This window comes from Triticum urartu, chromosome 3, assembly GCF_003073215.2.
Source record: "Triticum urartu cultivar G1812 chromosome 3, Tu2.1, whole genome shotgun sequence".
Classification (NCBI taxonomy): Eukaryota; Viridiplantae; Streptophyta; class Magnoliopsida; order Poales; family Poaceae; genus Triticum; species Triticum urartu.
Genome location: NC_053024.1, coordinates 291,110,085 through 291,119,789, shown reverse-complemented (window position 1 = coordinate 291,119,789; position 9,705 = coordinate 291,110,085). Strand labels below are relative to the sequence as shown.

The window sequence follows — 9,705 nt, the reverse complement described above, 5'->3', positions numbered from 1 at the left end:
CCACCATCCGGGCCTGCCTGAGCACGGTCGTTGTGCGCATACCACGCCCAGCCCCCACTCGCGAGGCACTCGCAGGGGAAGGGGCAGCAGGCGCAAGCCTCGAAACATAGCACGCAACCAATACGCAAGAAAATCACTCGAGCAAGAAGACTCCCCCAACTTGACAACGAAAACAAGATCCCAAGTTCAAATCCAAAAAGCGGCAAATCGAGCTACAAAAAAGGGGATGAAAGCGAATGGCCGCGTTCGGTACCTAGCTAGTCTTCCTGTCTTCCCACCAGCGCGGAGCTAAGTGCTTTCACTGGTTGTGAGCATAGTCATTGGGGGACAGTGTCGACAGCCAGCGCGGAGCATGCTGCTTCCACTAGGATGTGGGTGGGAGCCCCCGAGGCCCGAGGGCGGCATTCCGGAGACTCCGGGGCATGTACAACCCCACTCGTTATTACGTGAGAGTGTCACGAGCGGAGACCTTCATAGGCGCGAGCCTTACTGCATGTCGCCACGCGAGGGCCCCGCCACAAAAAAATACACTTCTGTGATGATACGTGTTTGTCACAGTAGGTCGCGTTTTTTGTCATGCATGTACATCCATGACGATTTTATGACAGAATCAAGATAGTCATACCTGTGCTGTCGTAGAAGTGTTCCATGACATTACCAAAATTATCATCTAGGAAGTGTCCACTTCCATGACGATAAATCGCGCGTCACAGAAGTGCTTTCGTCAAGGGTGACCGACACGTGGCATCCACCGTAATGGAACGCCGTTAAGCTATCGGGTCGGGTTTTGGATCTGATAACCCGTTAACAGCCCCGACCAATGGGGATTTTCCACGTGTAAAATCATCATTGGCTGGAGGAAACACGTGTTGGCTCACCGTTGGGACAGATGTCATCCGCTCATTGGACCGAAGGCGCCTATGATACGACGACACGTGGCACGGCCCAACAGAGGCCCATTCCTGTGAAAAGGCCGGCCTGTTTGACTTGGTCAAAAGGTGGCGAGCCGGCCCACGGAAATCCTGTTAACGGCCTGTTCGCATATAGCCCATTTACAGCCCGCTAACCCAGGGCCTGTTACGCCCTATCCGAATTAGGCCCAGTAGCGTCATCTAGGCCATCCAATATGATTCAGCCCGTTTTAACTTCCGGCCCATGTGTGGCCCATGAGTTCTTTCAGCCCATATGAGGACCTTTGTAACTCTTGGCCCATTAATGGCCCGTGGTGAAACTGGCCCATAATGAACAGTGTATCACTTTATACCCATTAATGGCCCGTTATTCCATTGGGCCGTTTCCAGCCCAAGTTATCTTTCGGCCTTCTAAGCGCCCATTGATTCTTGGGCTCATTTGCAGCATTCGGTTACAAACAGCTTGTTACTGTCATTTTCTGCTTGTGGGCCAAATTCAGCCTGTCGTTACAGTCGGCCCGTTTCCGGACCGTTAATACGTTGGGCCGTTTTCATGTAAAAAAAACCCGTTGGGCTGTATTCATAGTTATCAAATACGGCCTATTAACGGCCCGTTATGGTCCACGAATAGTACGACCCATGATTGGTGAAATGATGATACGCCCCATAGAAGGCCCATGGATCCTACGGCCCGTATGAGGCCCATAGATAGTACGACCGGTAGAAGGCCCATGGGTCGTACAGCCCGTAGAAGGCCCATGGACCCTACGGCCCATAGAAGGCCCATGGACCCTACGGCCCGTATAGAAGGCCGATGGATGCTATGGCCAGACGAAGGCCCATGGATCATACGGCCTGCAGGAGGCCCATGGTTACAACAGTCCGTGTGTTGCCATGATTATTTTAGCCTAGTTACCAAAAATAGGCTATTGTGGCCACTAGAAAAAAACAGAAAAAGAACTGCAGTGACTACAAGCAAACAACTAAACAAGACAATAAGAAAATAAATAAGCAAGCAATTAACGCTAGCCTATTACCGCTATTACACATACTAGTAGAGTGCCCGTGCGTTGCTACGGGCTCATAATATGATCATGTAGACACAAAAATATCATCTTGATGGTCAATTTTAATAACAGTCACAAAGAAGATTGTATCCTGATTAATATTTTTTTAAACAAACCCTGTTTATTATTTACTCCCTTTTGGTTCATTGATTTGAAGATGCAATCAAAGTTACCTTGTACCCTCATATCATGTGGCATCAACTCATGGAGACGCCTTTCATGATTATGGTTCTACCCATGGCTCAAAATTAGACATGTGTGGATCGGATGTTCTAAATACATTGTAGGGTCTCATCCATGGAATATGAACATTTTTTTACTTATAAAACTAGAAAATTGGAAACATGACTTGCCACTCATGGATGGTGAATTCGATGATATTCGTAGAATATGCTGAGGGTCTGCAACACAGACAACTCCTCCATGATATAAAGAAATTGTAGGGTTTCACATGTACAAGGGTATATAATTCAGTAGAAAAAAAAGAAAAACCAATTTTAAATGTAGGACATAAACTTTTAACAAGGTCTCCCAACAGTATTGACAACGAACTACATGTATATTGTTACATCAAAACGGAAGTCAAATGCAAGCATCTATAAATGTACATAGCAGCACCCTCATATAGCAATATGGCATGTACAGCAAGTGTCGTTTCACAACTAAAATTTCCTTATATGTTCATAGGGAGTTATGTTTGGGATCCAAATACCAATTTAGAACAGGGACCACTTACCAGCTCAAAGCATGGAATCGATTGGCTTTCAAACTTAAATGAAATTCTGCACATATTTTTTGCTATACATAGAATCTCAAACATTAAGCCAGGAAATACAGTCAAGCTCAAGTGGGGATTAGTAACACTGACTGGACTGCTTAATCATACTCCAAATTTTAGCTTTCTTTGTCTCAGTGTTCCAAAGAGCCCTTTTAGGCCAAAACTCCAAAAGGTATTGGAACAACAGCACAAAAGGTTAATACCACAAAGCATGAACCTTTTTATACTTGTAGCACCAGAAAACATGACTTGCAGCTCATGGATGGTGAACTCAGAGGATATTTGCAGAATATGCTGAGTGTTGTCAGCACAAACGAGCTCCCTCGGGACCCTTTGTCATCCATCGAATATTTACCATACTGGAATTGGAATGGCCTTCTAGTTATCAAGACTTTATTTGTTCCATTGATGACACTGCTGTAAGGAAGGAAATAGAGAAAACATGGTAAACAAATTCAGACAATGATATCAGGAAAGAGAGAAATTGTGATTTCTCCTGCATCCTTTGTATTTTCGTGTGAACTAAAATAATATTTGAACATATATCTAAATAAATATATAATAGTATAATTATAATAGTAAAATTCTTAAAACAGAAAGATCTGAAGGAAAAAAGGAAGGCCGACCTGAACTTGCACCATCAGTTTAATGGGCGTGATACCCCAGAAACTGCAGTCCACTATCATTGCTTGTTTGCTCTAGAGCATATGGGCAGAGCACAATATATATGTGGTTAATGACCACAAGTTAACAAGCAGACGAATCCAAGGTGGCGTCTAATCTTCGTGTTTGCGCTTATCGTGCTAAGGATGTCCAAAAGCCGCACTGCAACCACGAGCGTAAATTATACTCTGCCGCCTAATTTAGGTGTTTCTCCATTCACACAAATATAAAATTTGAATAATTCGCACAGGCCCCGAACCTTCTGCATTCCTTAATTTAATGTTCAGGTGAGCAAAATGCATGTCGTAGTTTCCCTAAAAAAAGTTTGAACGGGAGCGACTGTTGCTACAGTCACATTAGCAGAAGGAATAGAGGAATCTACAATGTTATCCTTGAGATCAATATTTTTCATATAAATAAATCTATAGATTGTAAAAAAACTAAATGGTGATACTTATCGACAGTACCTCTTTAGTATATGCGAGAGCCTGAGTGCAACTTCACGTTAGTAGTCGCTGAGAGTAGCATGTACTATTGCAGTGCTCGTCTGCTCGAGATGAAACTGCGCCTATTAGCATGTATTATTGCAGTGCCCACTCTATGTCATATGCATACTCAGAGGACCACCACCAGTGTTGCCTTTGAACTGGCTGGGGTTGAGCATAACACCCCACATGATGTCCAATTTTGTACCTGAAAGTAGAGCAGCTGCACAATTCTTAGTGTGGCGGTGTCTGTGACGATGATCAAGTGACTGTAGCTGAATGATAAGTCTGCACTTGACGGTGAAACATTCGACCTCCACCTTCTCCCCGACGGTGAAGAACTTGTTGATCTCTGCTGCCGGTGGCATCCTTTGATGTTACCCTCAGGTCTAAGTGGAATGGTGTAGCGTTCGTCAATGTTGTCGGATACCTCCTGCATTTTTGTTTTGATTTGCTCGCTTTAAGGAACAGATTTATACCTCCTCCATCAATGAAACACACAAGCTGGAAAAGCAGGGAAAGCTTAGCAGTTAGCACAACTTCCTTCAGAGTCCATGTGGTGTCAGCATTATATGCCAATCCAAAAGCTGAAAATAACAATATGATCATGTCAGAGATCTTTATAATCAAAAGTATCTAAATATGCTGTCTGTATAATGCAGCCAGGGGCTAAACTAACATGAGCAGAAAATTTGTAAGAATGCACCTTCACATTCAAAAAATCACCGAATCACAGATCCAGTTATGCATATATTTTTCTCGCATTCCGTAAACTTTAATTCCTGTTTGTTTAAACAAGCAAATGTGAAGGGAGATCATCAGACCAAACATCTTAGACATCTAGATGACAAATAGAAGCTATAAGAGGTTGTACCTGATGTACAACAATCCTTCTTAAACAGATCTGTACATGATGTACAACATCTAGATGACAAATAGAAGCTATAAGAAGCTATAAGGTTGACCAATAATTCTTGCCCGCTCCACAGATCTGTAGCACTACTAAACTGTTGCTACAATTGAAACCTCTATTCTTTTCATTTTACTTGATTTTCAAAGCAAGCCGGTTGAAAGTGTAGCTCCGAGATTCCAGCTCTACATGGACCAAGTAAACCAAAGTAAGCTAGCTATGACTATAAAAGCTACTTTTAAATTTGACTCCCTGTCATGTCTGAATTACAGATATTTTCACCATCTTATCAAACTAAGTAAATACATCTGCGACAATGCTACTTTCTCAATACCTGAGCCAAGAAGATACATTGTGATATCAGAGAAATAACATTAACCTTCCACTCCGACATAGGATTATATTGAAATCGTAAACCCAAGAGCACCACCAAAGCAAGCAACTCCCAGAAACGACTCCGCCTGTCTGATGTCTAGTCCTGCAGCTGCACGTCATGACCGCCGCCAGCGATGGAGGCACGGCCATCGTCATCATCTCCACCTGAGGCGTCTCCTTCCTCCTCCGTGCGGGTTCTCGCTTACAAGTCTCCCCCTCATGCCTCCCTCTCCTCCGCAGCCGCCGCACGATGCCACGTGATCGTTGTCAGCTTCATGGGTGGTAGGGGCAGGGACCCGCCACCCATTCCAGAATCACGGCGATTCCCAGGGAGTGCTTGGCTTGCCTGCTGTCCATTCATACGGCTCTGCATCGCAACCACTATCATCAATGGAGCCACAACCATTGTCCTCTCCGTCTCAGGCTCATACATACATGAGCTAGATAAATCCTTATTACTCTCCACAAGCAACGTTGTTAATGGCAAATATAGGAGCAAGCTATATCACAAATTATTCTCAGGAGCTAGTTAAGTTACCAACAATCATTTATTATTAACCTCAAGCACTACTTTAATTCAAAGAACATAAAAATGAGGAAAATCTGAACAAACATAACCATTTGGATTTTGGACACTGCTGAGATCAATATTCAGATATCTTGATGTTTAAAAAAGCCTATCAATGCTTTTGGAATAGTTATGATCGGAATGGACCATTTGTTCTGAGATTTGACGAATACAAAGTATATTCTCATATGGCAACCTGTACATGAACACCAACCTGCTGAGACCTGCTGAGATCTTCCACCCCTTCGCCGACGCCAACAAACTTGGCTGGAACTCCAACTTCATCTATGAACACTCACCTGAGACAGGATTCAGGTCAGCAAGTTTAGTTGTCGTATATTTAAGATCCAGGACTGGAATTTGTATCTGTTACAATAAAGGACTGGAAATCGCCCGTAACACACAGCCAACACGAGCAGTCCCGTCTAATTTCGTTAGGATGAATCCTTTGATTCCAACAACCTGGTATGAACCCCAAGAAAGTCCCTCATTATTAGTATCCAATAGAAACATAGCTGATGAATCAAGCATCAGAACAGCAGAGTGGCAATTACATCGTTGAACTCCTTCGCTTGCTGTAGCATATTTAATCCAGTTGTGCCATGCAGAAACAGCAAGATCTCCTGAAGAGAATGGAATGCACAATAGAAGTTACCTCAAAAGACTGAACAAGCAAAACACAAAATATTGATGAGATCTGTTTGTGCACTTTCTGAATTTGCTAGGTACTATGCAAAAAATGAACTAATATGTCAGAAAGTTAAAATGTTTTTAATATATCCGTGTTACCTGCTGAAGGGGAGGGCACTGCCTTCAGAACTTGTGTAGCATCACCATCAGTCACATGCAAGCGAAGATAGGATTAACGATTTTCAAATCCTAAAGGAGGCACTGCTGGCAGTGCTAGCTCCCACCATCAATTTTCTTGCTAATTTTTTGGTGGGTTTTAGCGGCAGCTGTGGGAGGCATACAAAACCACAACTAAATAAGATCAATGCACCATGGTCAACACTTGTTAACTGATTATCTAGTGATACACAAGAAAATAATTAAACCAAACCAGACATTACATATTTGGTCACAGTACATCGAGGGTAACATCCATATGAATAGATGGAAACTTACGTACTTCCTCCTCTTGGTTCCAATCATCATCGTCGTCAAACTTGATATTCTGCAGAGCGAGAATATATGAGTTAAACTTGACAATATGGATGACAACTAAGTTATGCATCAGCTGGTCTATCCATTTCATATATGTTGATGCGAAGGAGCACACATACAATACACAATTTTACCAAATGATGAACCTTTTAAAACCCAATTTTCTACCCCCAAAGAAAACCTCAGTGCATATAAAGTTCTAAGGTACTAACCTAATTATCACCATCATCAGAACTTTCTTCCTCTTCCACTTCCTTGAATTCCTCATATCAACATCCTTTTCAGTCTTCTCCTCTCCATCCTACAAGTACCAAGTCTATCAGCATTGTGGCATAACCTCACTATTTCTATAACATCAAACAGAGTTGGAAGTCTTCAAGCCACTAATAAAATATCTACAATAGAAAGCTGCTTTCAGATTGATTTCAACTTTCCTACAACTTGAAATATAACTAAAAGGTAATTATGGCTTTGCCATGTGCTTCCCTTCAAGTTTCTCAAATACTTTAAATGACTGATCACAAAGCTGAGCTCCAGCCCACAAAGGAAAAAGACATATGCAAGTGAATCAAGCCGAGCTCCTGCCCACGCAGTCGAACCCCTGGATGCTTGCGTTAATGGAGCAGAAGCTGTGCGCTCACCTGAAGGCTGCTGGAGGGGCTCGATGGGAATGGCAGCTTCTAGAACCAGAGCGCGGCAGGTCCAAAACTCAAGGGGCCAACACGGGCGACGTCGCTGACACCAGCACCTTGCCCCGAGTTGTGGTCACGGTCTCCGGCGCCGGCACGAACATCGGCATCTCACCCTCATTGCATTCACTGTCGTCGGTGCGATGCCCCGCCCTTGGCTGCTCTAGAACTGAATAAATTACATGTAATTTTTTTGAGTGAATAAGTTACGTGTAATTTGAATTAGTAGAGACAGAGACAAGATGATGTCCGTCCCAGCCCGTACTGCACTGGTGTTCGAACCACCCTGCCCTGGGGTTTGGCGTAGACCTCCAGGCCCAGAAAAACACAATGATCAGAAGGATTGGTAGATTCCAACACAGTAACCAGCATCTGAAGACACATCAACAGTATACTATTTCTGAAGACACAATTCAATAGTTTCTCCACTTTACTTCAAAAAACATGCAAACAGAGCACCTCTGCCATGAGCATGTCCACATAGTTCAAGAAAGACATATCCTAGCTCTACCTTTATAACATGGTAATATAGCACAATCCCCGTCATATAAAATGATATGTATAGGATGCTAGGAGAAAGCAAATATATCAGTTCCGACCTAACAAACCTCTTTCCAACTTTCTCTAATTCTTATTGAGTCTGACTAACTATGAAGAAACGGGATCAAAAGAAGAAGAAAATACTGTCAAATTTTCAATGTCTGAACTATCTCCAACACGCTGTTTTTCACCGCAAAAATAGGAAGCACTTTGTACGCAGAACATTACCGAATCACCTTGAATTGAACAGAACCATCAAAACTGAAACCACACCCTTTCCAAAGCAGCAAGTTTCAGAACATGGTACCAATATCAACAGAACATACAAGGAGAAATCACCGAGACTAAGACCTTGACATCGACGGAAGGAGCACCTGAAATGAATCAAATGAAGAACAGTGAATCAGGGGTGCGAGATTGGAACCGATTACGAATACAATACCTACGACTTACCCGACGACGAGAGGTGGAAGAGAGGAGAGGATCCAGCCAAGGAGCCGCCGGTCTTGGCAGGGGAAGGCCGCGCCGACGCCATCGACGCAGATGAGCAGCGCGCAGCTTGCCCCCACGGGTCCCGATGCAGAAGATGCCGACGGGAACAGGGACCTGGCCGACTCAACTCCATCATCCCGGACACGGCGTACCCGGATGGCCGCCGGGTGGCGCGGTGGGGTATGGCTTCCACAACAGCGATTCATGTAGAGATGGAAGACGGGGCGCGGCAGCGGAGCTGGGAGAGATAGAAGCCCGCGGGGCGGCCGGGGAAGGGAGCGCGGCGGCGGCCCGTGATGCCGAAAGAGGAAACGTGAGGCGGGATTCCTTGACGTACGGGAAGAGACCCCTCGCACACCGTGGGTGGTTTCCTCGTCCGCGCCGTGCTCCAGAGGCCGTGGCGGCGCCGGACGCAGCAGCGGGGCGAGGAGGAGGCCGGAGCTCCTCGTCCCCTCGATCTAGATCGGGATCGAGGAGGGAGCAACAGGGTCACGAGGGAGCGGGCGACCCGCGGGCGGCGGTCGGGGCGTAGGTCTTTCTTGGTAGGTTAATCGTCGTAGATTTTTTTAGGCGTGGGTTTTTTTCGATGAACCGGAGGGTTTAGCACTAGACATAGTGGGAGCATACCGATTTTTATTTCTTGATTCGAGGGCGGAGATGGGAATCGAGGTGACGCGGGAGGTGGGATGGAGGATGAAAAACCCGTCTCTGGTGGGACGAAAATTGACCGGCGGAGACTACCAGCTACTTCATTGGGAGTAGAGATTACATCCATTGGGCATCAAAGTTTGCCACCGGTGCAAATATAGGGAACAAAGCAGCACATTACATACACTGGCAGTCAAAATTGGCCACCAGTGCAAATAAACACGGCAGCAAAACAAGAGCATGACTTAAACAACTTCAGAAGAGCTCAAGAAATGTTATTCTGGGTATCCACCATGCTGGCAATAAGCTTAGCAAGCTGATTAGCTTTGTCCTGTTTGGCACTAAAATCCTCCAACGCTTTCTGTTGCACCAGAAAGTATGCATCTAAATGCTCCAAGGACTTCCGCAGTTCTTC

At 44.7% G+C, this 9,705-nt stretch overlaps 1 long non-coding RNA gene across 50 annotated transcripts; it reads right to left on the bottom strand.

The window, feature by feature from the left end:
* Nucleotides 1–2,629: 2,629 nt before the first annotated feature.
* LOC125543844 lies at nucleotides 2,630–9,210 on the bottom strand. 50 transcript variants are annotated; one of them, XR_007298879.1, is made up of 15 exons: nucleotides 8,604–9,209; nucleotides 7,563–8,524; nucleotides 7,134–7,222; nucleotides 6,883–6,931; nucleotides 6,547–6,713; nucleotides 6,312–6,380; nucleotides 5,972–6,219; nucleotides 4,779–5,556; nucleotides 4,611–4,686; nucleotides 4,225–4,491; nucleotides 4,113–4,127; nucleotides 3,887–3,987; nucleotides 3,679–3,797; nucleotides 3,383–3,581; nucleotides 2,630–3,173 (listed from the first exon to the last, which is right to left on the bottom strand). It is a non-coding gene; the product is annotated as an uncharacterized LOC125543844 (long non-coding RNA). The 50 variants fall into 50 exon arrangements; XR_007298883.1 differs by having other exon boundaries at nucleotides 3,887–3,966; nucleotides 8,604–9,208; XR_007298861.1 differs by having other exon boundaries at nucleotides 4,113–4,491.
* Nucleotides 9,211–9,705: the final 495 nt, after the last annotated feature.